The sequence below is a fragment of the Bos grunniens genome, chromosome 4, assembly GCF_055505025.1.
Source record: "Bos grunniens cultivar Pamir isolate PY7600 chromosome 4, Bosgru_T2T1.0, whole genome shotgun sequence".
In the NCBI taxonomy this organism is placed as follows: Eukaryota; Metazoa; Chordata; class Mammalia; order Artiodactyla; family Bovidae; genus Bos; species Bos grunniens.
In genome coordinates this window covers 106,001,781-106,023,868 of record NC_141168.1, presented here as the reverse complement: position 1 = coordinate 106,023,868, position 22,088 = coordinate 106,001,781, and the positions used below count along the sequence as shown (strand labels likewise).

At 40.2% G+C, this 22,088-nt stretch overlaps 1 long non-coding RNA gene across 1 annotated transcript; it reads left to right on the top strand.

The window, feature by feature from the left end:
- The first annotated feature begins 806 nt into the window (after positions 1 to 806).
- LOC147374635 (uncharacterized) lies at positions 807 to 20,731 on the top strand. The gene is made up of 4 exons (XR_015162992.1): positions 807 to 6,446; positions 9,841 to 9,962; positions 15,750 to 15,864; positions 16,753 to 20,731. It is a non-coding gene; the product is annotated as an uncharacterized LOC147374635 (long non-coding RNA).
- The last annotated feature ends 1,357 nt before the right edge of the window (positions 20,732 to 22,088 follow it).

Genomic DNA, 22,088 nt, shown 5'->3' with positions numbered 1-22,088 from the left:
GACACTTGCTCCTTGGAAGAAAAGTTATGACAAACCTAGACAGTGTATTAAGAAGCAGAGACATTACTTTGTTGACAAAGGTCCACCTAGTTAAAGCTATGGTTTTTCCAGTGGTCATGTATGGATGTGAGAGTTGGACCATAAAGAAAGCTGAGCACCGAAAAATTGATGCTTTTGAACTGTGGTGTTGGAGAGGACTCTTGAGAGTCCCTTGGACTGCAAGGAGATCCAACCAGTCCATCCTAAAGGAAATCAGTCCTGAATGTTCATTGGACGGAGTGATGCTGAAGCTGAAATGCCAATATTTTGGCCACCTGATGCAAAGAACTGACTCACTGGAAAAGACCCAGAAGCTGGGAAAGATTGAGGGCAGGAGGGAAAGCGGACAACAGAGGATGATGGTTGGATGACATCACTGACTCGATGGACATGAGTTTGAGCAAGCTCCGGGAGCTGGTGGACAGGAAAGCCTGGCATGCTGCAGTCCATGGTGTCACAAAGAGTGAGACACGACTGAGCGACTGAACTGAACTGATCTGAATACAAAATGAAATTCCCAGAATATAGTTGGTGGGACAAGGAAAAAGTGTTTCTACTGGTAAGAAAAAAAAAAAAATATATATATATATATATATATATATCACTAAATAGAGCATAATCAAAAGTTACGCTATGTTGAAGAGAATTGAATGTCCATTGTGTGGAATGCATCTCTCCATTCTTCAACTAGGCTTTCATCCCTAGCTGGGGAGGGTGGTGCCATAGTAGGGAATACAGCCATGACAATGTAGCAGCATTTTTCAGAACCTTAGATAGAAATGACACATACCCCATGAAATCTTTTTGTCCTAACAGTAATTGGTTGTTATTTTTTTATCTGCGCATTCTGAATACATGTCATCCTGTTCTTTTGTGACTGGCAGGGGAAAAACAGGTGAAGAAGCCATATGATTGCAATGCTCCTTGCAAAAGTTTGGCCGACAAAATTACTATAGCATCTTCAGGAGCCAGCATAAAAGAACACAAGTCTAAGCATTAAGGGAACCGGGACACTGGAAGGGAAATGTGCTGGCCTTTTGTTGGAGTGAAATTTAGGGGAAATAAGTTGGGAGTCTGAAAAACAAAGCAAGGCTACAATGTCCAGTTTTATTTAAGCAAACCCTGGTTAGCTCCTGGAAGTTCCACTTGGTGCACCATTCACTTAGTACTCAGGCCAGCTCACTTTAGTTCATTGAATGGCTACCATGTTCCACCTATTTCATGCACTTATTTAATCCTCATGAAACCTTGAGATAGATATTCTTATCCCACTTTGCAGAAGGAGAAATTGAGATGCAGGGATTTAAGGTACCCCGGATTCACCCACTCCAGAGCCCATCTAATCCCACTACCTGTTGTTTATTCTACCACCAACTTCACTTACCGCAAAAGCCTATTGATTCTTGGGACTGAGGACTGGACTTATTCAATGATATGGAGTCTAGTTAAGTCTCCAATTAGGACCTCAGAGTCCTTGGTTATGAGACTTTGAGGAAAGGGTTTGGAGATCTTCAGATGAAAGCAAAACAAAGCATAACTTTCTTTAATCAAATATATATTTGATATGACAAAGTGCTGTCAGCTATGTAGGTTTGTTCAGCAAATGAGTCTCTGAGACCTTCATCTCTATGTTCTTGGTCCCTAGTATGGTGCTTGGTGCGTAGTGGTTATCCAATGAGTATTGGTTGAAATTGACTGTGGGATTCATAGTTATAGGAGTAAATCAGGAAATTTAATAACTTATGCAGAAATGATATTTCACATTTATTTCTTCATTTCTAAAGTTGTCCTGTCTGAGGTGATTCTAAAATATTTATCTATATTGTACCCCTTTATGGTACGATGACAAGGCTTTGTAAAATGACATACCTCATTCTGTTCCTTTTTAAAGGGTGAACTAAACATGCCCCTACAACAATATTCCCATAATAAATGTTTTATGGAGTATTGATTAATGGCTTCTTTGGTTAAAACAAAAAAAAACAGGTTTCTTCTTGGATTTCAGTTGTTGCTTAGACTGTGCGGTCTATACAGGGAAAAAAAAAAAAAAGTGCATGAAACCAGACTCCAAGCTCAGAGGGCACACATGCACACTGTACCAGAAATCATGCTATTCCAATCCAAATGTACTAAAGCCTCCTGTAATGTGTGGTCAAGGAGTTAAGTTCTAAAGGAAACGCCTAACGTGGAAACCATATCTGTCTGTCTCCTTCAGCCTCTGAGCCTCTCTGACAGAACTCTGCAGAGGAAGGTGTCTCAATGCTTCACTCAGGAGTGATAGCCTCACCAAGTGCTTCGAAGGAGTCATACAGTAAGGGCCAAGTTTGGGTTTGGAAAAGAGAGGAAGCAAACTGACTCTGTGGTTTGTTACGAGATCCTAGGATGAGCTTTGAGTGTTACAAAGAGTCTTTCCTCTTCCAACCCTTCGAACCTCCTCCTCACTCCCTTCTGGGTTTCATTCTTTCTCACAGAAGCTTGGCAGTAGGCAGAGTGAGAAAGTCTAGCTGGGAAAAGGACCCTTCCGTTCAGGTCTCCTTTGCATGGCCTATGACTGTAGCCCAGCAGTAGATTGTGAAACTAGAAGCCCTCTGTCATTGAGTCTGTCTTACCAAGAGGAAAAACTGCTTTGTGTGATGACTTTATGGCAAATGCTGGCAAAAGCTTTGCCCTGCATACTGAAAGAGAGACATTTCTAACCGCAGCTCATGAACCACACATATTTACTCTGGCACATGCCCACTATTTGTTCATAGGCTCTCTGTCTCTACTAATGCGTTCCAATTTTGGAGGCTAAATCATTGCCAGTAGTTTCCAGGACATTCCGCTAGGCTAAGCAAAATTGCCCTAAGCGGTAGTCAGAAACCACTGGAGTAGTATTGTAAATACAGACTATTTGCAGAAAATGAAAGATAGCAAACATCTTATCGTTTTTGTGCTGCAGAATTCCATGGGTCATATCTTGCAGAGAGTCATGCAAGGCACTAACAAGAAACTAGAGCAAGGAACGAGGACTTTCATCCCCACTAAAACCCAGAAATTGTGCCTGAAACCACTTGGAAAGTTGGTCACAGTCTAACACAGCTTTAACACTTTAACACTTCTGAACACTATTTAAGAGTCATGCTAGAGATTAGATACAGCCTAAAACCTGTAGTAGCCTTTTGTCTGGTGTGGACTTTAAAATGAGCATAAGATCTGAAAACATTGGAGCAAGATATCTCTGCATTCAGTGATAGCCATCCCGTCACCATGTGAGTCTTTCCCTTGGGCCTAATGATGACTGAATGGGTGATGTGGAACCAGGTTGATTCCAAGATCTGGGATAACTGGGGAATTCTGCATTTGTAATAAAACCTCCCAGCACTGTTGAGCTGCCTTTTACCTTATCTCACCTCTGGCAGGGACTAAGGAAAGGCTACATTACATGATATTGCTTCTCTACCCATATCTCTTTTGCCTGTTTTCTACTGCATTTGTTTCTAACCAAAGCAGAGTTTTTGCTTATCCAAGAATTTTAATAATAAATAAGAGTGTGTGTTATACATTCCACAACTCTGATATCGATGCATCAATATGACCATGCCTGTGTTTGAAAAGAGGAAGGAAGCTCACTCCAAAAGCAAGTGCTCAGTATCCAGTAGTAGTCTTTTGAGGTGGCTAAGCAGATTCTTGAAGTACTTTATATATTTGACAATACCTCTTGAGGGCTATTGAAACAAGTCTGTTTCATCCTAAGGGTGAAGCAAAATTAAGTTGAAATAAGCCACAATTAAAACTCCATGTGTTGGGTTACGAGACAGAGGAAGGGTATCCATATCGCTGTCCATGTGTATTCTGTTAACATTTCAGGCATTTTAACTTTGGGGAGTGGATGGCATGAGGGGGACTAGGTAGGAACAAGGCCACCACATCAAACTGATATGAGGTAGAAGGAACATTTGACACCTCCCGCCTTTTCTGCCCCCTGTCTGTTTTTAATTTTGCTAAATCATTCCCGTCTGGAGATTGTATATTTTAAGTTGCCTCTCCAAGCAACACAGAGGTATAGTGTCAGAGAGCCTGATCGCGAAGCCAGGCAAAGTGATGTGAAAGCTGTAAAGGCCCCAAGCCACAAGAAAGACAGAAAAGGAATGGGGTGGGGTCGCGGCTAAAATGACGTTAGCCTTCAGGGTGTATGCAGTAACTGGGAAGATGGCACCGGGAGACATAACCTTTCTCTCATCATGAGTGTAAGACTTTTTGTATGTTTGTGTTTTAAAAAGTTAATATCCCTTTGAAAGTTCTAAAGGTGACTTTCTGGCAAATGTGAACTACCATGAAATTTTACTGGAAAGAGATTCCAAGGCAAGAGACTTCAAAGTGAAATTTGTCCATTATAAATATGAAGGTAATAGAAAAGGGAGGAAAACTGGTGACAGAACCTAAAATGTGTTTTACACATGTGCACATGCATAGAAACATCAAGAAGTGGATAGACCCCATCAATAGTAACTTCAAGAAAAAAAAATATTACGCTGAATCCTAAAACCACTCCCAAGTCATGTAGATCTGTCTGGGGTGACTTCAAATTCACATGATCTAAGTGTTGGTATTTATATGTACATTTCTAAAACATACCTATAAGATGAGAATGATAATAGTTTCATTTATAGCAAAATTATGGGCTTCCCTGGTAGCTCAGCTGGTAAAGAATCCACCTGCAATGCAGGAGACATTGGTTCCATTCCTGGGTCAGGAAGATCCCCTCGAGAAGGGATAGGCTACTCATTCCAGTATTCTTGGGCTTCCCTGGTGGCTCAGACAGTAAAGAATCTGCCGGCAGTGCAGGAGACCTGGGTTCGATCCCTCTGTTGGGAAGATCCCCTGGAGGAGACCATGGCAACCCACTCCAGTATTCTTGCCCGGAGAACCCCACGGACAAAGGAGCCTGGCGGGCTACAGTCCATGGGGTCGCAAAGAGTCGGGCATGACTAAGCAACTAAGCACAGCACAGCACAGCAAAATTCTAAGTCTCAAATGAGAAAGCAAGTGAAGTGCTACAGGCAATGCTCAAAAATTAGCTTGCATTATTATTTAAAGACTTACATGATGTGGGAATTTTTATTTAATGTGGTGCAATCACGATAACCAATAGCTTCCTCCCTACAGGGAACAGCCTTGAACCTAATCTACAATTCTTTCCGTTTTTGTTTTCTTCTCGTATATACTTTCCCCTGCTCAGGTTTATTGAGGGCTCTGTGAGTGCAGCATCACTGCAGCTTTGAGCACCACTGTAGTCATCACTTGACACTGTTAATATTGTGGTTTTAGTGAAAGGAATGCTGTAGGCTTACACACACAGATATGCATTGCATTCAGAAAAAAAAAAACAAAACACCTTTTGAATGGCATTTCTCCATGTTTTATCACCATTTAGAAGAATAATAAAACTACCTAGTTACTCTTTTGCTAATGAAGCAGATGCTGTTTACTGTAGTTCTGTTTCCCTGTTTAGTTGCATGTGTCTAGTTGCAATGCCATTCTTTCTTAAAAGTGATAAATTATGACTGTAGGTTGTTCTCCCTAAGCTTTTTTTTTTTTTTTTTTTTGTAGTTGTTATTATCCAATAGCTGTAGAAGCAGTGGAGAAGTTACCTCAAATGAGAGAAAATTAGTAAATCAAGACTAGAGATTCATGGTGTATGTGTGTGTGCATGCTCATGTGAGCCAGCGCTGGAAATCTTATGCTCTAGGTGCATTTATGCATGTGAAAGACATGTGTTTACAGACAGAAACCATGTAATTATTAGTAACCAACAATGGTGCTCTTGATTCTCACTGAAAATTACTCTAAGTCACATGGGAAATTTTCATAAGTGCTTAAACCAGAGCCCTGCCCAGTCAATAACTCAGCGAATGTGTCCCGGCTAAGCTACGAAGATATTGAGAAAATCTTGGATTAGGAGAGCCAAAATGAAACCTAAATGGTGTCAAATCAAAACTGCTGTGGGCATTTTTTAAAGTTATTTGGCTTAAGTCCTCATGTAATCAGAAATAAAGCATTGCTGCTGCTTTCAAAGAGACAGAGAGCAAGGATTTGATCGGAGGCATATAAGCACTTAAGAAAACAGACACAACTGTGAGATTACAGATTCTGGAATCAGCTGTGGGCACTTCTGAATCATTTGCCTTTCTGGCCTTTTAGGAGTCAGCCTGTAGGTACCACAAGGGCAAGGCCTGGAGTGCCCGGGTAAGGGTGCATCAGCACGTGGAGGGGGGGAGTTGCTGAGCACCCCCACCCCCAGGAGAAAGGTAGGGACAGTCCTCCATCTACCTGTTGACCGGGCAGTTAGGCCCGTTCTCCCGCTGTCTTGCTCCCCGCCAGCACCTCCTCCTTCAGCAGTGATGAGACCTGGCTACGCACAACAGGTACTCTGGACTCTCCCAGGCTTGAGGACGGGGCCTTCCTTAGTCAGACTAGGTACTTGTCTTTGTGTGTGATTTTAAGGGTGCTAAAAAAATGTGTCTAAGTCCCTAAAATATTACTCCCATCAACATTGCTCCTGAAATTTCACCTCTAAAAATTACCATCTTCAAGTTAATGCTAATCATCCATAGTAAGAGCGGTGAGTGTTAACAGCTTTTACCCTTTCTGCTGTCATTCTAGTTGGATTACCAGATAACGCCCTACCCTTTTGAAAGCAGAAATAAACATGCAATGTGATGGGGGACAATGCGGGCAGAATTGGATAGAAAATTTGGTCAATGTGAGAAATGGAAAAGGTCCAGGCCATATCAGTTCCAGTGAGGGCCACAGTGAGGGGACCTTGGGTAACCAGATTACAAAACTACACCTCTAGGCAGGGGAAGCAGGCAAGAGGAAGGGCCATTCCAAAATCAGTAAGTGTTGTCAAAGAACCACTTACCAGCATTTCCTAAGGCTGGTTCTTCTGCTGGAGTGCAGAGCTTCCAGCGAAATACATTGTGAAAAAATGTCACCCCTCTACCATAAACAAACACCCCACCCCCACTCTGCCCCTCTGCCCCAGTTTCTCATTTGCGAAACTTACAGCTATTATGGCAGCCTCCAAGATCTTTCAGAGGAACAAGATATTCAAGGAACCTAGAACTTTTCAACCAAATGATTTTATCTCAGATTTCTCAGTTTTGACACCCAAGCTCTCATACTGGAACATCAATATATCTTTGTCATATTGTCGGCTAAAACACAGCAAGTAAATCCCTTGAGAACTGTAGAGATATGAACAAGCTACTCAGCATAACCTTGTCAAAAGAAGATACAGTACTTTCTGGGTAGTTCCTGTCCCATAGACCAGAATAGGTCATTGTTTCTAATCAGAAAAAAAAAAAAATATATATATATATATATACAAACATACTTGTGTTGGGGATGGGGGTGCTTCCCACGTGGCTCAGAAGCCTGGACTATCACCAGACCTCCAAACACTCAATGCCACTACTTCCAAATCACAAAACTTCCCTATCCATTCAGGACCTGGGACTCCTGGGGAAATTGCCCATGAGAAAGGGGGCGCTCCAGTTTCTATTATGTATTTTCTAGAGGTATAGATGAGGTAGGGTGAAGGACGTAGAGTTCATGCCTGAAATAGGAAAAGAGATAATTATCAGGAAACTATTTCTTTAGCTCTTCAACACAGCCCCGTGGGTTAAGAAAGAATTTAGGAGCCTGATTTTCCTGATACCTTCTTAATTTCGATAAAAGTACGGATTTAAAACAACAACTATGGGAGAGTGTCATTGACCTTTCAGGGTCCACTAGTATCTTTCAATAAAGCTATGTCAGTAATAATATGTTTTTAAAGATGTACTTTCATTATAAGTAGAGAAAAAAAAAGTGAAAAACACACTTTAGCCACCATCTTATTCAGTTTTTCAGGCAAACTACAAATAAGAATGATAAAGTCATCTAGCCTCTGTTATCTCAAATGTTCCTAATGTTTTACTAAATATGTAATTTACTCTCATAGCAATTGTATCAGGAAGACAAAAGCCAACAGAATTATCCATAATTTACAGATGGGTTAAGAAATAAGCAAAAATTAGGTAAAAACAATTTAGTCCCTCACTAGTTGTTTTATCTTCATGACCCCATGTTTCTAAAAAAAAACAAAGAAACGTTGAATTGATTGAGTACTTTGGTGCTAGGAGGACACAACCTCAAATGAAAACAAAGTGATCAATTCTCCAAAACTAAATAATGAATCAGTGGTCGTGCTGCTATTAGAATCAGCCAAGAAAATAGTTATAAAGATATTTAATCTCAGAAATGTCCTTCCATTCATTAACTCAAGGATATGTTTCCTTGCAAACCACAAAGATTAAATAGTTTTAACAGAGATTATATCTAAGGAGGCCACCCAAATTTACCTTTCCATTTCTCATTCCCTGGTCATACTCTACAGACATTAAATATCTTGGTCCAGAAATGTATATGTTCCACTGAAATTAAGTATGTTGGGTTTTCCATTCTTTGGGCAAACATTAGTGGTCAATCACAGACTCTTTCAACCAGATAATATTACTCAGAAAAAAAATTCTTTAAGATTCCTGTGGATTAGATAGTCAGACAAAATTTTCCCTGTACAAGGCTGTGCCTCTGAACAATCATGATGCTGACCCAGCAAAAGCAATGTCTTTATTTCATCTTTGGAATCTGAGGAGGAAAACTAAAACAACTGGTCATTACTGAAGGGGGTTTCAATAACTGCTTTAATGGGACAGAGTGATTTTATGTGAAGGTCTTTGTGACAACTCAGGAAGAAACAATCAAAAGGAAAACTGTTTTTACAGCTTGTGACAAGGTAGTACCAATAAATAGGAATGACGCCTTGATCGTTTATCCCAGAGACCCTAATGCTTAGTTTGACTGTATAATTTATCATCCAAACTAAGATATTTTTAGAGAGTGAAAGGAGGTACAATTAGCAATTGTGCTGGAACAACAGGTGTAAATTTAAATATTTCAGGCAAACAGGGAAAATGATCACCCTACTAATACTAGAAAAGAGATTGATTATAGGATAACACTGACATGGAGCAGGTTTCTAATTAGTACTTAATATGAAGACAGCTTTTTTAAGGTGTTCAATACATGCTCATTTTAACTTTAGAGGGTGGCGATATCCCAGTACATATCCTCTTTGTACTGATCATTAAATCAGTGAATCTTATCTTGTCAAATGGTAGGTTAGTTTACGTATTTCAGACATACTGAAAGGGACATTGACTTTTTTTTAACCCTGAAAACCAATTATTAGAACATAATAATGCGCTTGTCTCCTGAATATGAATGCCCATTCCATGGGGAGTAACCCACTTACCTGGAAAACAGGAGTTTTCAGTTTATCCTTTTGGATTTGTAGTGTCTTAAAAGTCATGTTTATTCCAGATCATCTTGGGGGATAAAAACCATTGCCGCATGGAGTCTTGGCACACAGTAGGTACACAGTAAATATTTGTTGAATCAATGAAAGACATGTACTCAGCAGAATAATTAATTTTTAAAGAAGTATGAATATGTAGAAAATCATATATTTGTTTTTATTCAACTCTTTCTAAATAGTTACATAAAAGAAATAAAAGTACACACTGGAGTCAACAATTATTTTGCATGCTCTCGGAAATCACAGCAAATGGGCTGCTTGCTAGTCAGAACTTACAAGAGAGACAGTATCTCTCTATAGATCCTGCAAGCTTAAGAGATGAAACAGTTTGTTTTGGTATAAAAGTAAAACCTATTTTTTTCCACTTAATTGAAGTTCTCTATCCCTCCCATGATTAGGACAGTTATCCTGGAGAAGGGATTTGATGTTGGTGTTGAAGAAAGTTTATCAATGACTTGGCAAGAAGTAAGAGAAGAAGAGTTCTGGAAGCCTGTGTAGAAATGCTCATAGAAGAAAACAGGTAAAACCTGAGGAAAAGACATGAAGGAACTAATAATAACTTTTTAAAGGGTAGTTATATCTGGTGTAATTTCAGAGATAAGCTGGGCAGAGGATACATGGCACTTCCCTGTGCTGTGTTTTCACAGTTTGTGAGTCTATAATTATTTCAAAATAAAAGTTCAAACAAATTTTTATAAAAGAAAACAAAATGAGAAAGTTGAGATGGAGAAGTAAATTGTCTTAAGACACATTTCATGTAATTTGGATATGCTAAAGGAAACTACAGTGACTCTTTCAATATTCTTTATTCAACATTCAAGAAATAGTTTTTGAGTACTTTTCTCTATAATAATCACTTTTCTTAATGTTGAGGATACTGTGGTGAACAAAATAAAGTTCCTGTTCTCGAGGAGCTTACATTCCAGGGCATATATATAATATGCAAATAATAGTCAAATAGGAGATGTGGGTTCGATTCTGGGGTCAGGAAGATCCCCTGGAGAAGAAAATGGCAACCCACTCCAGTTTTCTTGCCTGGAGAATCGCATGGACAGAGGATCCTGGAGGGCTACAGTCCATGGGGTCACAAGGAGTTAGACGGGGCTGAGCAGCTGAGCATAAGTCAAACAGATATATAGTGCTTCAGATTATAGTAACTGCTCAGAAAAAAAATAAAGGAGTAAAGAGGCACAGTGAAATAGGCAAGTACTGTTTTATAAGGGTTGGAGGAAGGCACTCTGATATGGTGACATTTGTGCAGAACAAAAGGGGGGAACTGAGTCATGTGGATATCTGAGAAAAGAGCTTTGCAGACAGATGCTACAGCAAGTACAAATGTCCTGAGGTGGGAGCATTCCCGGCATGTTCAAAAACCAGCAAGGAGGTCAATATGGCCTGAGAACAAGGAAGGGGGTGATAGAGGATGAGTTCAGGGATATAGATCGGGTGAACTCAGGAAGCATTATAGGCTTTGAAGACAAGGAGTCTGTAGGTTAGGGCCAGGTTGGGGTTTGGACATAAAACTTGAAAGACATTAGCACGGAAATGATACTCAAAGTCAAGAGGCTAGATGAGATCACCAAGAGAAGAGTTTAAATAGAGAAGGCAGGATGACACAAGAACTGAGCCTTGAGCAGTACTGATACTTCAAGATGAAGAGGATAAATAAGAAATGAAGAAGCAGCAGATTGTGAGATAGAAGGAAATCCAAGAAAGGTATCCAGAAGGCCAAGAGAAAAAAGTGTTTCAAAAAGGAAAAAGTGATCAACTGTAACCAGGTAGTTGAGAGGTAGAGAAAATGAGGATTAAAAATTGACCATTAGATTTGGGAAGTAAATGTTGTGACATTTACTAGATAATTGAGGGAGAATGTTAAGGCTGAAGGCCTGAGAGGAGCAGTTTTAAGAATGACTGGGTGAAAACGAATATACTGCCCAAAGCAATCTATAGATTCAATGCAATCCCTATCAAGCTACCAAAAGTATTTTTCACAGAACTAGAACAAGTAATTTCACAATTTGTAGCCAAAACAATCTTGAGAAAGAAGAATGGAACTGGAGGAATCAACCTGCCTGACTTCAGACTATACTACAAAGCTACAGTCATCAAGACAGTATGGTACTGGCACAAAGAAAGAAATACAGATCGGTGGAACAAAATAGAAAGCCCAGAGATAAATCCACGCACCTATGGACACCTTATCTTTGACAAAGGAGGCAAAAATATACAATGGAGAAAAGACAATCTCTTTAACAAGTGGTGCTGGGAAAACTGGTCAATCACTTATAAAAGAGTGAAACTAGAACACTTTCTAACACCATACATAAAAATAAAACTCAAAATGGATTAAAGATCTAAATGTAAGAAAAGAAACTATAAAACTCCTAGAGGAAAACTTAGGCAGAACACCCTCTGACATAAATCATAGCAAGATTCTCTATGACCCACCTCCCAGAGTAGGAAATAAAAGCAAAAATAAACAAATGGGACCTAATTAAACTTAAAAGCTTTTGCACAACAAAGGAAACTATAAGCAGCATGAAAAGACAGCCTTCAGAATGGGAGAAATTAATAGCAAATGAAGCAACTGACAGAGAATTAATCTCAAAAATATACAAGCAGTTCGTGTAGCTCAATACCAGAAAAATCAATGACCCAATCAAAAAATGGGCCAAAGAACTAAACAGACATTTCTCCAAAGAAGACAAACAGATGGCTAACAAACACATGAAAAGATGCTCAGCATCAGAGCATCTTTCTCTGATAATGAAAGAAATGCAAATCATTTCATTATCAGAGAAATGCAAATCAAAACCACAATGAGGTACCATCTCGTGCCAGTCAGAATGACTGCTATCCAAAAGCCTACAAAAAATAAATGCTGGAGAGGGTGTGGAGAAAACAGAACCCTCTTATACTGTTGGTGGGAATGCAAACTAGTACAGCCACTATGGAGTAGAGTGTGGAGATTCCTTAAAAAACTGGAAATAGAACTGCCATATGACCCAGCAATCCCACTGCTGGGCATACACACTGAGGAAACCAAAATTGAAAGAGACACGTGTACCCCAATGTTCATCACAGCACTGTTTACAATAGCCAGGACATGGAAGCAACCTAGATGTCCATTGGCAGATGAATGGATAAGAAAGCTGTGGTACATATACACAATGGAATATCACTCAGCTATTAAAAAGAACGCATTTGAGTCAGTTCTAATGAGGTGGATGAAACTGGAGCCTATTATAGAGAGAAGTAAGTCAGACAGAAAAATACCAATACAGTATATTAACGCATATATATGGAATTTAGAAAGATGGTAATGAAAACCCTATATGCAAGACAGCAAAAGAGACACAGATATAAAGAACAGAGTTTTGGACTCTGTGGGAGAAGGCGAGGGTGGGATGATTTGAAAGAACAGCATTGAAACACGTATATTACCTTATGTGAAACAGATCACCAGTCCAAGTTCAATGCATGAAACAGGGCACTCAAACCCAGTGCACTGGGACAACCCAGAGGGATGAGACAGGGAAGGAGGTGAGAAGGGCTTTCAGGACGCGGGGAAACATGTACACCCATGGCTGATTCAGATGTGGGGAAACATGTACACCCATGGCTGATTCAGATGTGGGGAAACATGTACACCCATGGCTGATTCAGATGTGGGGAAACATGTACACCCATGGCTGATTCATGTCAACGTGTGGCAAAAACCACCACAATATTGTAAAGTGATTAGCCTCCAATTAAAATAGATAAATTAAAAAAAAAAAAAAAAGAATGACTGGGGGTGGGGGGGAATGAAAGTGAGGAGAGGAAGTATCTTTACAAAAGGAAAGGCAAATTTTTCAAGGAAAATTTGTATAAAAGAGTATGGAGAAATGGGGACATTATTTGGAGAAGATGTGGCATTTAGAGGTCAAATGGAGTTTTCACCACTAAAAACAAATAAAACAATTATTTGTTTGAGACTAGAAGGCGATGGCACCCCACTCCAGTACTCTTGCCTGAAAAATCCCACGGATGGAGGAAGCTGGTAGGCTGTAGTCCATGGGGTCGCTAAGAGTTGGACACAACTGAGCGACTTCACTTTCACTTTTCACTTTCATGCATTGGAGAAGGAAATGGCAACCCATTTCTTACCTGGAGAATCCCAGGGACGGGAGAGCCTGGTGGGCTGCTGTCTATGGAGTCGCACAGAGTTGGATACGACTGAAGCGACTTAGCAGCAGCAGCAGAGCTGTAGCATATCTGTATGCTAATAGGACTGACCTAGAAAGCATAGAAATTTCTTGAAATAGGTGGTTAGATTTAACCCAAGTTTGAAGTCTCTAAAGTAGGAATGAGGGGGATTTTAGCTGCATCATTCTGGATTGGTTTAAAGGGCAAATTGAGGAACTACCTCTAGTATCACTATGGTTTCTTGGTCATGACCTTAGCTGGGCCCTGCTCAAAAGGGGGAATGTAGGAGAGCAAAGATAAAGGAACAGAAAGTTCAGTAAACTTCAGAGAAGAGGTCGAGGAAGAGATCTGAAGTCAATCTGTGGGATATAAAAAACAAAAAATGGCTGACTGGAAGGGCTATTCTGGGAAATTTTGATTGTAGGTGTGTAGAAGGTGAAGGTGACGTCGCTCAGTCGTTTCCGACTCTCTGCGACCCCGTGGACTGTAGCCTATAAGGCTTCTCCGTCCGTGGGATTCTCAAGGCAAGAATACTGGAGTGATTTACCATTTCCTTCTCCAGGGGATCTTCCCAACCCAGGGATCGAACCTGGGTCTCCCGCATTGGAGGCAGACGCTTTAACCTCTGAACCAGGAAGGTGTGTAGAAGTCAAGTGCAATCCTTTGGTTGGGTTTATACGTTTATACATTATTGTGAATTAGTATGTGCTCTGTGTAAAAAAAAAAAAAAATCAGACAATATAGAAATACATAGGACAAAAAAATGAAAGCATGCACACACACACTCTTGTCATATTCTACACTTTTTTTTTTTTTTTTTATGCCCACCGTCCCCGCCGCGACCGCCCTCTAAGGCTCGGCTGCCTGCGACCGGAAGAGAGCGAGGCCGAACATATTCTACTCTTTAGGGGGAAACACTGTTAACAATTTGATGCATATCCTTAGAGCTGTGTACGGGTGTAGTTATACACATACATGGATGTATGTATAATTAATTTACAAAACTAGAACCGTATACTATCCATGCTATTCTGCAACTTGCTTTTTACACCTAACAATATGCCTTTTGTATTTTTCCATCTCAATAAAAAAGGCTTCTACCTCTGTCTTTATAAAACAAATATGGACATGTAATATGGAACGTGATACATTATATAAAAGGGACAACAGGGTATATATAGAATCTCCCTCCAATCTTGCAGCAGTTTCTCCCAGAGGCACCCACTATTACTAGACCTTTAAATGTTCTTCCACAGCTGGGTATTGTATATACACATAGATATGTTGTATTTATATGAATGGTAAATTACCGTATATCTCATCATATATCTTGCCTTTTAAATTTTAACTATATATCTCAGAGATCATTCCACTTACAGCTGCCTCATTCTTCTAAATGGAAACATTGTATTCTATCTTTACTTGATCACATCTTATAACTGATAATTCTACCTTTTTGCAATGGAGTGAAATCAACCATAATGAGTAAAATTTAGAATCCATTCAACAAAAGAAAAGAGAAAAACCAAAATATAGAAAGACCAAAAGAAGGCATTTTACACTATAAAGAATTGTAGATTAAAACTATGTCTGGGGCCTTGTCTATGTGGCATTAAAATAAATTCTTGAAAAGCAATTTGAAATTCTAGGTGCTAGTATTTTTAAAAAAGGAATCAATCTTTTTAGTATGTTCAAAGATATGAAAATGAAGAGCACCTATTTGTTTTGGATACCTGAATCCTCTTAACAACCCTGATGAAGCATTTTTCTGAGATGAGTCAGTGAAGTTCTAGAAAGTCATTTTTGTTCATAAAAATGCCTGGTTAAGAAATCATTTTCCTCCATTTGATATTTGTCAATGGCTATTGCAGTTGATACTATTCAGAGAGGCTGGCCTTACAGATATTCCAAATAAATTAATGTCACTGAAATGACACACAGACTAGGAAACTCCAGGGGAGGAAAGTGGTATTTTTCCTTGTATATAAAATACAGTATTAATTGAATTGTCTAGAAAGACAATGTTCTGTGGTGGCTGGAGTCTCAAAGCAGGAGTCCTCATACTGTTCTGTGACCACTAGGTGTGTGAAGTTGCATTATTCAATTCTCTTTGCTTCAGTTTCCCATTCGGAAGACAAGAGAAATGACTGTGTCTGGTGCCTCTGCCTACTCACAAGCCATGCTGAGAGAAGCAGGAATGAGAGCTGGCACAGGGCGGGAAGTTTTCCAGAAAGGTACTGTTTCTGTCATCACGTTTCTGTGATTCTGACCTGGTGATGTTTCAGAGTAGGTTTAGAGGCAGAGAAATGTGTGTGCCAGAATCGACTGGGGAGATTTTTCAAGCCACTCCCTGCATTGCTCCTTCCTTCCGTCACCAGTTAAGAACTACTGTAACTGAAGAAAACTTCAGTGGCTGGTTCCAGCAGGTATGGGACATAAGTATTAGATGCACACACGGTCATTAAGGTCAAGGACTTTTGTTTCAGAAAGAGCTAAGTTGAATGTTGACCCCACCCCTTCACTAACTATAGGATTTTGAACAATCTATTCCACCTTTTGAAGCCTTCACATCCTCACCCATAAAACACCTGCCTTTAAGGTCGGTGTGTGGCTGCCAGGTAGCTAGTTACTGCTCAGTAAATAGTTCTGCCATTGGTAACTCCAAACTTCATTGTCCACTCTGAACCATGGATTTAAGGTTTTATTTGTCATTCTCTCATAAAGGTTTAATAGAGGTAGGATCCTTATATGTCTATACACTTAAATGTAGAATTTTAAGGCTGGAAATAACTTTAAAACTATAAAGGTGACCCTCACCAAACTCTCAATTTGCGGATGGGGAAACTGGAGGCTCAAAAAGGCAAGTGATTTATCCAAGATTACAGAGATGTTGAAAGACAGGGAAGCCTGGCAGGCTATACAGTCCATGGGGTCGCAGAGTTGGACATGACTTAGCAACTGAACAGAGATATGTAATAGAAGAGTCAGAACGAGAGCCCCATCTTCTGCCCTCCCATCCAGTACTCCTCACTTCCTGCCTCTCGAATCACACATTTAACTAATATAGAAAATATTTGCTTTAAAAAGTTAGTGATGAGAATGCTGTTTCCTTTCAATGGCAGGGTCAGTGACATCATCACACAGGACAAGAAAAATCCTGTGAGATGGCCCTCATCCAGGCAATAAAGTTAATAGCAGAGGAAGGTGTGGAAAACGACATCTTATTATTGCAGAGGTGGCATCCAGGACTGAGAGAGGGGTGAGTGACACCCCGAGCTCCAGGGGCCAGACAGAGACTTGCCCTGCGAGGGGAGAGATTGTGAATGAGGAGGCGAGCTTCCAGTGTCCCTTGAGGCCCGAAATCTGACTCCCCAGACCAGTCCTGAACTTCAAGCTTCTATGTCTCCCTTGAGGATTCACAAAATTTCCAAAATCTTCATGTTTTTTTTTTCTCGTGGCTGCTTCTTCCTAACATTCTGGACTCCTGCTCTTTGACTAATACAGACACCAGTGTATCTGCAAACACGCACTGATACAGTTTCCCTGCCCTGGGTGAACCACACCCACTAGGAGTTCAGAAAGCAGAGCAGGGGCAGTGACTAACACCGAGAAACCTTACATTCAAGTCAGCAGATGAAGGCAACAGATCAAGTCTGTGCCTCTGAAAACAGGCCTGAAGGATCTTCTGGGCTCCCTCAACAGGGCAGGGCACCGACCGAAGAGCTGTGCTGCGAGTCTGCCTCCCCAGGACCGAGCGGAGTGGAGGGGAAGCATAGAACTGGAAGCACACCCAGTCCAGTTTTGGACACCTGCCTGTCTGCCCACGAATGACCACTGCGGAATCTAAGGCCAGCGGACCGCCCCCAGAACTCCGCCTGAAGCCTCTGCCTCTGAGCGCGGCCCAGCCCTGCAACCACAGCAGTCTCCATTCCAGCTCTGGTCACCATCAGGAAGGCATCTGTTACCTCCTGCCCGGCCTCCCATTCTGTGGTCGCCAGAGGAACCCAACGGCCATAAATTTCAAACTCGGCTACATGTTGCCCTACTTCTAACTCTTAACTGCCTGCAACTCGCCCTTTGAGAAAACAGCTTTACTCCTGAGTGCTCTCTGCTAAATGAGTGCCACCTTGTCTTTTTCCTCCACATCATCATTATAATTAATAAGCAACAATATCATCCCTGGTGGTTATGTTCTTATTAGGTGTTAACTGGCCTTCGCATCATTATCTCATTAGGCCTTTCCACCTAAATTACTTTATCAGCTTCCCTCCGAAGGGGGTCTGGTGCTGTCTGGCTGAAAGGAATCCTCTGTACAAACATGAGAGAGCGGAACGATAATCACAGGCATTTAAACCTAATCCAGATATTAATCTTATTGAAAAATTAATGCTATTTCTACTACTGGGAATACTTTACATTGCTCTAAACCCTCTCATCCAATATGTTTCAAGCAATATCCAGAAGCTTTTTAACTTAATCTCACTCACTTTATGAGGAAAAAAAAGTGTTGTAGAAGAACATATTCTAAAATACTTACAACAGTTAACACCTCTCCACCCCCCGCACCCCCCGCCATCATGGCCCACATTTCTATTTGGATAAATTCTCTCCAGTTTTTTTTTTCATAAAGAGGCTGAATTTCAAAATTTTATATGAAAGACTGTGAATAGCTTGGCTCACTGAGTCTTCACTTCAGTTGTTCCAGTGCAATCTTTTCTTCAAACTCCCCTAACAGTGCGTAGCTTTTCTTTCCTTTAATAGCACTTATTTTGTAATTCAACATCTTGTAAAAGGTAGATGAAGACAGTTCTACTCATAGATGAATGGAGAACCCAGACTAATACATTTCTCTAGAAATGCGTTCTTTCCTGAAGACTAATAACACTTCCTGCTTCCTCTATTGTCTGCATGATTTCACGTTAATCCTGAGCTCTTCTTCTTTTCCTCCTTTATTTCTAGGTTAGGCGTTTTCTCCAAAGGTTGGGGTTCATGCCTGCCCTTTCCACCAATTAATCACGCTCTGTTTCCATCACAATTGCCTCCTCTCTTCTTTGCCTTCCTGTGTCCCTCAATCTTCTCCCATGTAATTCATCATTCATCCTCACTTCCCATAGTAATTTCCTATTTTTAAATGTCTTATTATCTCATATTCCTCATTACCTACTTATCCTTCAAACTCTATTGTTCATTTAATTTTCTCACAGCTTGTGTAGTTATTTGGTTGGCAGCATCATTTCCATCCCTTCTTACTCACCCATCCACCAGTCATTTCTTTCCCCTCTCCTTCCTGCATTCCAAGTTCCAAGCTGTTTTTTTCTGATGGTGTGGATCATGATTTGAAATGGTGGCAATGAATCTTAATGTCCCCAGACTCTCTTTCTATTTATTAATTGTTAATATCAAACTATTCCATGGGGGAAATCCAAGTTTATAATTCTCAAGACTTCCCACAGAGTCAAATTCACTAAGTCCCTTATTTTTTTTTCTTGATTGGGGCTAATACAAATCTCAAATAAAATACTGCACAGTTAGTTGGTATTTATCTGACATGTGCTGATCATTCTTTTTCCCCTTTGCAATTGAAACCCAGTATCGTGGCCCAAAGACCCGCTAATGTCTTTTGCATCTATGTCATATAAACCTTTCCCCTTAGAGATTGAAAGTAAACCCCTTAATTCAAATCCTGCTGTCATCAAACTGTCTGTTAATGCCCAGCCTCTCCTCCAAGAAAAACATGATTTTATTGTTTAAACTTTCTGTTTGCATTTTGTTTTGTTTTTGAAACTTCACAGGCTTCAGAGCCGCCCTTTCTTCCTCCTGAAATCTCAGGATAATTAATTTCAGCAAACTCTGGAGATGTTTGTTCTTCCCTTTATTCTCTCTACTTTAGAATCCTGCCTCACCTTATCCTTTTCTATTGCAAGTGTATGACAGGGACCAATTCCTGTCTTTGCACAGTCCCACCTGTATGTTCTTTCTCTCTAACGCTTTATTTTACTCCATACATGCACTCTGTTCCCATCTGTGAGCATAGTCAACAGTTTGAGTGGCTGCTGAAGTTCTCCCAGCCTGGGTCCCTGGTCAGAGGGCTGCTCTCTTGTTCCCACAAGGCCCCTCAAATGCCAGCAAGAGAAAGGCCCTGGGATCATCAACTTTATTATTGAGAACACTAAGGCAATGCGAGTAAACATACTGACCAAGGAACAGGGCATTACACCATGATTAAAGAAAGAACTGGGCCAACTTCTCAAATCCTAATTACCTCTATACTGTACTTCTCTGGAGATCAGTGTTCATTTTTCAGTGGATGCTTATTGGATTTTCAGTTCCATCACAGGTATATGACAGGATAAGGTTGTAGCCACTGAAACCTAGCGTGCATTTCCATGTAATTATGACTTTCATTCTAAGCTGGTCTGGGAAGTCCCTGGCCGTCCAGTGGTTAGGACTCTGCTCTTTCACTGCCGAAGGCCCAGGTTCAATCCCTGATTGGGGAACTAAGATCCCACAAGTTGGACTGCACAGTCAAAACAAAGAAAATAAAACATTCTAAGCTATCCAGAGGTACAGATCACTTGTGCATGGGAAATCCTGCTCATTGAATTACTATATTTCTTTGAAAAGAATTCATTTTCTATGAGTTACTCGTTTTTCATATGACCCAAACTATCTATTCTTTTTTCGAAAACATGACCCCTTCTTATCACTGTTAAATTACAATTTATACACAATTTCTCGGTAAAGCGTCTGCCTGCAATGCGGGAGACCCAGGTTCGATTCCTGAGTCGGGAAGATCCCCTGGAGAAGGAAATGGAAATCCACTCCAGCACTCTTGCCTGGAAAATCCCATGGACGGAGGAGCCTGAAAGGCTACAGTCCGTGGGGTCGAAAAGAGTCGGACACGACTGAGCGACTTCACTTTCACTTTCTCTTGAGGGTACAATATAATCTAATTTTCTTTATTATTCAATTTGGATCCTGTTAAGTGAGACAGACATTCACTGATAAGAAGGAGCATTTAAATTTTGGCAAATAAGTTCATTTGTATTCTGAAAGCTCTGCACCCCTCGTATTTAATAAACTTTCCATTACAGAACATCACTTCCCTGGTGGCTCAGATGGTAAAGCATCTGTCTACAATGCGGGAGACCCAGGTTCGATCCCTGTGTCGGGAAGATCCCCTGGAGAAGGAAATGGCAACCCACTCCAATACTATTGCCTGGAAAATCCCATGGATGGAGGAGGCTAGTAGGCTACAGTCCACGGGGTCGCAAAGAGTCAGACACGACTGAGCGACTTCACCTCTTCTTCTTTCCATTACAGAGTAAAGAAACGCTGCAAAATAGTCAAACAAATTAGCAATGGGGCCACTAAGAGCACATTCAACCCTGATTCAGAGATGTTTCAGTTTATCTGTTCTCTGTCAATCATTAAACAAGAAAGATGAAATATACAGTTATGTACAAGGAGACAGAACTCCTAATTCTTTCATCCTAGTTGAAGCAAAAGAATTATAATTGCTTGAAAAAATAAGACTTTTGTTTCTTCTCAAGGACAGAGAAAACAAATGTAAATTGCCTTAGAGTCAATGGCTTGGAGCTACAAGTCTTCAGACCAGGCAAATGAGGGGTAGTCTGTCATTTGTATTGTTTCTTCACAATAGCCAATATCCAGATAATTGGAAATATGAGATGTTTGACAAAATATTCCTTTTTCTGCTACAGCTCCTCCAGCATGTAAGAAAAAAAGAAAAAAAATGTTCCCTTTTCATTAGAATGTTTAGAGTCATATAGGTTTACTGATACCGCTTCCACTCAGTGAGAGTAACAACTGCACTAAAATATTTGAATATGCTGCCAATTATTCCAGGGTCGATTTTCCATTGATAAGAGTTATCATGCCCTTTGTTTCTCTCCTAAGTCCTTTTAGTCATCTGATCTTTAGTATATTTACAAGAGGGAAAGTAAGAACAAGGAGAAGAGATGAAGTATTTATCAATCCATTTAGTAATGCAGTAGAGCTGCAAAAAACTGAAAGTGATAGAGAAAATTATGCTCTTGGCCACAGAGAGGTATAAGCATTAGCCAGAGGTGTCAGTACATTCCTCGACTTCAAATGGGAATAAAAATTGAATCAAGAGTAATTAATTCAAGCATTTAAGCCAGACATTGAACCCCTTTAAAACTATTTCCCAGGATAAAAATCTAAAAAAAAAAAGTTTATGTCAGCAATTCTGAATGTGAAATTCCACTGATTTCTTTTTCTGTAAAATATTTTCTATATTTGGAGATATCTTTCAAACAGAGTTGCTAATGTTGTAAGAAACAAAGATGAAAAAAAGTTACTTACATAGGATTCACAATGAGGTAAGAATCTATAACAAAATCCTTTGGTCTGATTAGTGTTTTCCCTTTCCTTTTTAAAGAGGCCACCAGTCATAGTGAATATATGAAACATA